We start from the raw sequence: 6,000 nt of genomic DNA on the forward strand, positions 1-6,000 counted from the left end.
TTGAAGCTATAGACTGGCCATGTGGCAGCTAGGCTCTAAGTCTCAGCAGATTTGAACCTCCTATTCTCTGGTTTGTTGAACTTGCACCGGCCAGCTAACAGGAAAGTGAAAATGGCTAACCAGCACACCAGGGAACTGAGATTGCCTACAACTTTAAGTAAGAGAATCACATCCACCAACCATGTTGGATATAAGTCCCCTCTCAGTATAGAGGTGGAATGGACATCACCAACCCAGGGCCTACAGGATGGAGGAATAAATTATGGAATAGTGTGAGCTTAATGGTATTCTACTGTAGAATTATTTTGAATAGTAAGGGAAGCAGCTGTAGCATTGATCTGTGGAAAGTGGCTATGGTAGTTGCTGAGGGAAGGGAGAAGGAAGAGTTGAGATGTGGGACGTTTTTGCTACTTGGGGTTGTCCTAAATGATATTGCAGAGACAGATGCTGGACATTATATATCCTGCTATAACCCAGTGAATGTACTGGGGAGAGTGTAAACTACAATGTAAATTACAATCCATGCGGTCTGGCAACGCTCCAAAATGTAGTCACCAAATGCAAATAATATGCCACAATCATAAACAAGGTTTTTGATGTGGGAGGAGTGGGAGGGTGGTGTGTCGGAAATGGAAGAACCTTTTACATTTTTTTAATACAACTTTATTTTGTGATCTATGTCTTTAAGAAACATACAATTTAATAAGTAAAAAGAAAGAATACGGAACTAGCTCATGTAATAACATGGATGAACCTTGAGGTCCTTATGTTGAGTGAAGCAAGTCAGACATTGAAGGACAAATATTACATGACTTTTGATATAAATTAAGCAAATCAAGCAGACTCAGAGAGCTATTGTCTGTAAGAGATATTTAGAGGAAATACAAAGGGAGAAGTTTGTGAGCCAATGCCCATATGGACCAAATCTATGATAAGGTGAAAGTGTGTCATTTGTAGTGAAGGACTATGGCAAAACTTTGGTGATACTATTGGGTTAGGCATTGCTGGTTTGACAGGGGTGGGGTAGTGAGGGTAGGTTGGACGGCTCATGGAATTGGGGGAGGGTTGGGAAATGGACCATGTGAACGCTGGGAATTGTCAGGTATGTGGCTGAATGTAAAAAGTTGAGAACACTCCTATGGCAATATGACAAGGGAGGGTTACTGCCTTAAGGTGTTGGATGGGGAGCATTCAGGACAGGGTGCACCTGGGGCAGGCTTCTAGGGAGAGTGTGAGAGATCATTTTGTCATAATGTTTTGGGTCGGTGTGTGGAAACCAACATAATGAGTGGGAAGCTGTTGAACTCCCATCCTGGGGAGAACCTATATCTTCTCAAACAATGGGACAGGAGTCATTTGAGGGCATAGGTGATTCCTAAGAGGGGAGGACAAACCAGAATGTCAAGACTTCAATGTTGCAAGTAACTATGAATCTTATCCAAGTAGTGAAGCCAGATGATCAATATTGGCCCCAAGGGGAGGCAGAGGGAGCACATAGAGTACATGAAAGAGGGGTATTTATTGGGCAATGGAAGTGTTCTACATGATCTTACAATGATGGACACTGGTCATGTTAAATGTCATCAAAATTTATAAATGTATGTGCTGTAAAATGCAAACCACAATATAAACCATTGACCGTGGTTAGTAGCTATGATTTACTGCTTGTATAACAGTTGAAACAAATGTACCATCCACATGTAAAACGGTATTAACATGGGAAGGGGAAGATGGGGGATGATGTTGGGTATATGGGAGTCCCCTATATGCTGCTTGTGACTTTTCTGTGACCTAAAACTTCTTTGAAAACAAAATTTTATAGTTTTGTTTAATGGAATAAACAAAATGGAGTAAATGGAAGGAAATTTCAGTATACACACAGTACAATATCTATTAAACTGATGAAAGAAAAAAGTTTTTAAAAAAATAATAGTTTTCATTATTTTGTAATATCCCAAATTTAAAATTTTATTTTAAATTTTTTGTATTTTATTTTTAATATTTAACCTATCATTATTATTTGATTTTCCTAATAATTGTATTTGGCTATTTTATTGGCTTCATTTTTGAAGAAGCTTTGGATCACAGAAGAGTTACAATTGGAGAAGGGGAGAATCATTAGTGTGGAGTGTCAGTAATGAGGGATACTTGGGAGGAATTTCACCTGGAAATACACATAAGGTATATAAATGTTTTCAAATATTCATGTGGCATTGCCACAGTGGGTGGAGAGACACACAATAACTGAGAGAATATTGAATTCTAATCCTGGAGAGCTCTGCTACATTCTCTAATGGAACAGCAGCAATCCCCCAAGTACAGGGGCAATGACTAGTGAAGAAAAATGGCCCATTGATGGACCCTTGATATTGATGACTATGCTTATGATCCTTTGCTCTTGAAATTGAAACTTAGCCTTGTGTTTAGGGTGCCTAAAAGTTACCTTCTGAGATCCTCCTTGTTGCTCAAATGTAGCCTCTTTCTAAGACAAATTCAGCATACAAATGCGTTGTCTTCCCCCCAGAGTAGGACATGACTCCTAGGGATGAGCCTTCTGTACACTGAGGGATTACCATCACCAATCAAATAGCAGGGTAACTGGAAAAAGATGTAAAAGAAAAGGGGGGGGGGAATGCAAAGACAAACGAGTTCATAAGGCTGAGAGACTTCAAAGTGAATTGGGAGGTCATTTCAGAGGTAGCACTTATGCACATCTCAGCAGGATCTCATAGACTGCCAAAATAGATACTACCCCAAATAGTGAGTCTCCTGAGAGCTCTGGAGACACCTAGGTCCTATGGTCATGGTAGATAGGTCAGGAATTTGGTGCCTTCCCAGTGGGCCTACCTTGGGGTTTGTGCTCCCCATTGTGACAGAGCTGGGACTCAGTTATGACTTCCCTACACATAGCTCATCTGTCCCTTCTATTTGAACTTATACTTGGTGATGGTGTTAGTAGGTGTACACCCAAGAAACTTAAGTCTTTGGACTGCCCATGTGCCAGCCGTGCCCTGAGCCTCAGTGGAGTTGAAACACCTACTCTCCAGTTCATTGGACCCACCCAGGGCAATTAACAAAGAGGTGAGGATGGGCAACCACTATACCAAGGAAATAAGAAAGTCTACAACTGCCAGCAAGAGCATCCCATCCATATATGGGATCAAACTCCCCTCTCAATTAGAGGTGGATTGGGCATCACCATCCCAGAATCCTTAAGAATGGGAAAGAACTATGGACTAGAGTGGACTTACTGGTATTCTCTATAGCCTTATTGTCTATACTTATTGTTACTTATTGTAATTCTAGCAATGGAAGAAATTATAACATTGGTGTGGAGGCAGTGACCGCTGGAGGATCGGAGGGCAAGGAGAGGGAAAAACAGTTGTAACATGGGGGCATTTTGGGGACTTGGAGTTGTTCTGAATGGCTTTGCAATGACAGATAAAGGCCATTATATGTCTTCCCATAACCTACAAAATTATGTGGGAGAGAGTGTCAACTACAATGTAAACTATAATCAATGCTCAGTAGCAATATCCTGAAATGTGTTTATCAATTGCAATGAATGTATGTCCCTAATGAAAGATGTTGTTTATGTGGGAGAATGTGGGAGCTACGAGGAGCAGGGCATATGGAAATTCCTACACTTTTTATGTAACATTTATGTAATCTAAGTACCTATAAAATAATTTTAAAAAAATATTTTTTAAAAAAGAAACCAGTTTATGTAGGATACGACAAAACAGCAAAAATATTAGAATGATCACTGTTTGCCCAGTCCTTAGGCAGAGGGAGGTACATTGAATAGGTGAAGCTCAGAAATGTTCAGAACAGTGAAATTATTCTCTATTATACTGGGATTGCAGGCACATGACATTATGCATTTTTCAAAACCCATTGAACTTGACAACGTCCAAGTTCAAAAATAATCTAACTGTATTGTAAATGCATCAAATGCCCTATCTGAGGGGTATGGGAGGAAAAGATGCTGAATTAGTAATATTGGATATGAACAGTTTCTGTAATATGAAATCAATGGGCACTGTACACAGGTATGCTACTCTATTTGATATTGTGTCCCATCAGGGTATGGGTTAACAAATTTTACTTGTATACATGTACACTGGAATTAAGCAATGAAGTAAATGAATGGAATATGGGAAATATGCTTCCCAACATGGTGTGGAAGGATTCAGATAAGCAAGGGGAGGATGCTAGATTGTTCTGTTAATGATTTAGAGACAGACACATCAGTGTGAATTCGTGTGGAGGTAAATATAGTTACACAGGGTTGCATGTAGAAACATTTGCAGATATATATATATATATATATATATATATATATATATATATATATATATATATATATGTACATAGGATTGTGTACACACGTGTGTTTTTGTAATATCCATGGAGATGGCCCAGTAGCAAGGCACATATATTGTCCAGACTTTAGATATTAAAAGCATTTTTGCAATAAGAATTTTCTTGGAGAAATAGCTGCCTGCAGGACTAGGTCAAGAAATATACAAAAAGAGTCTGGAGTATCTCTTAGTACCAAAAAGTTAGTATGTGTTAAAATAAAACTGGTAATGTTGGGGATAATTTCAAATAGACACAGGACATAGCCAAAAGGGTTCCAAAGGTCAAAACTGGAATAAACTGAAAACAAAATAAAGTAGTACTGTATCACAACCCAAAGTAAGAAATAAATGTCATGAGGCAATCCTAATATAAATAATTGATTTTTAAAAGATACATATTTATTGTGAAGATGAATTTCATAATATATGGAGATATTTTTCTCTCAAGGCAGTGGCACAAACATCACACTCCTGAATGTGGGCTTCACGTATTGATTTCATTCCAAAAGCCATATATGGAAATGCAGAGAATTGATGAGTATTGGGGAAGCTGGGGGAAGCTCCAAACACTGTTGATCAAGGTCAACATCAACAGTGATAAATCATGTTCATAGGATGCACCCTAGATATGATGCAATGAAAATAACACATTATCCTGGAATCTTCCTCCAAAATCCCATTAACCCTGTCTAAACATGAGAAGAATATCAGGCAAATTCAGAGTGAGGGGCACTTTACAAAATACCCGACCTACACTCCTCAAAAGTATACAAGTCATAAAACATGAGGAGAAAATCTGAGATGTTGTCACTGCCTGAATGGCTTAAGAATTTTTGAAAATAAATATAATTTGCTATTCTGGCTTGGAGGTGTTAAGATATTGGAAAAGCATGTGAGAAGTTCTTGAAAATCCTCCCTACTATCCTTGCAACTTTTCCGTAAATCTAACACAGTTTTAAAATATTAATTTTATTAATAAATAAATTATTAGTTAAGTGCAAAATTCTAGAAACTTTGAACTCCAAGGTTCAATCCATGACAATTACATTTACATACCTTGGATAAGAATATAGCATTGCTGCCTCACATTATTCTTCCATTAAATCAGAATAGTGAAAAACAATTTCATGGAATAATTGAATTAAATGAAATAATGAATACAAAATACCTGACATTGTGCTTAGGATAAAAATGAATATTTTTCTTTGTAGTCCAAGCCCACACAGATTCACTTCCCACTACAATTGTGCTATTTCCACCCCTCATCCTCTCTGTAGCGTTTTGGCAACAGCGATCGTCATGTTGACTGAGAGTAAGCTTTCATCATGGCAAGTAATTTCACGACCATCACCTTCTATAAACCTGCCCTGACTCTCAATAATTTAAATCATAAATACCCATCTTGTGGACAAAACACCAGGCTCTCTATACTATGGCTACTGCAAAACTGGTCAGGATGCTCATCCCCTTTTCACATCCTACCCCTTCATTGTTCATCAGATAGCAAGAACTAATTTTAAAACCTCACCACACCATATGGTTATATTGATTGGATTGTTTCCCTCATGTTTCTTCTTGGTGTGCTTCTACATCTTTCTCCTCTTGAAGTTACCCCAATCTCTACTTTCAGTGTCAG

The sequence above is a fragment of the Dasypus novemcinctus genome, chromosome 22, assembly GCF_030445035.2.
Source record: "Dasypus novemcinctus isolate mDasNov1 chromosome 22, mDasNov1.1.hap2, whole genome shotgun sequence".
Classification (NCBI taxonomy): domain Eukaryota; kingdom Metazoa; phylum Chordata; class Mammalia; order Cingulata; family Dasypodidae; genus Dasypus; species Dasypus novemcinctus.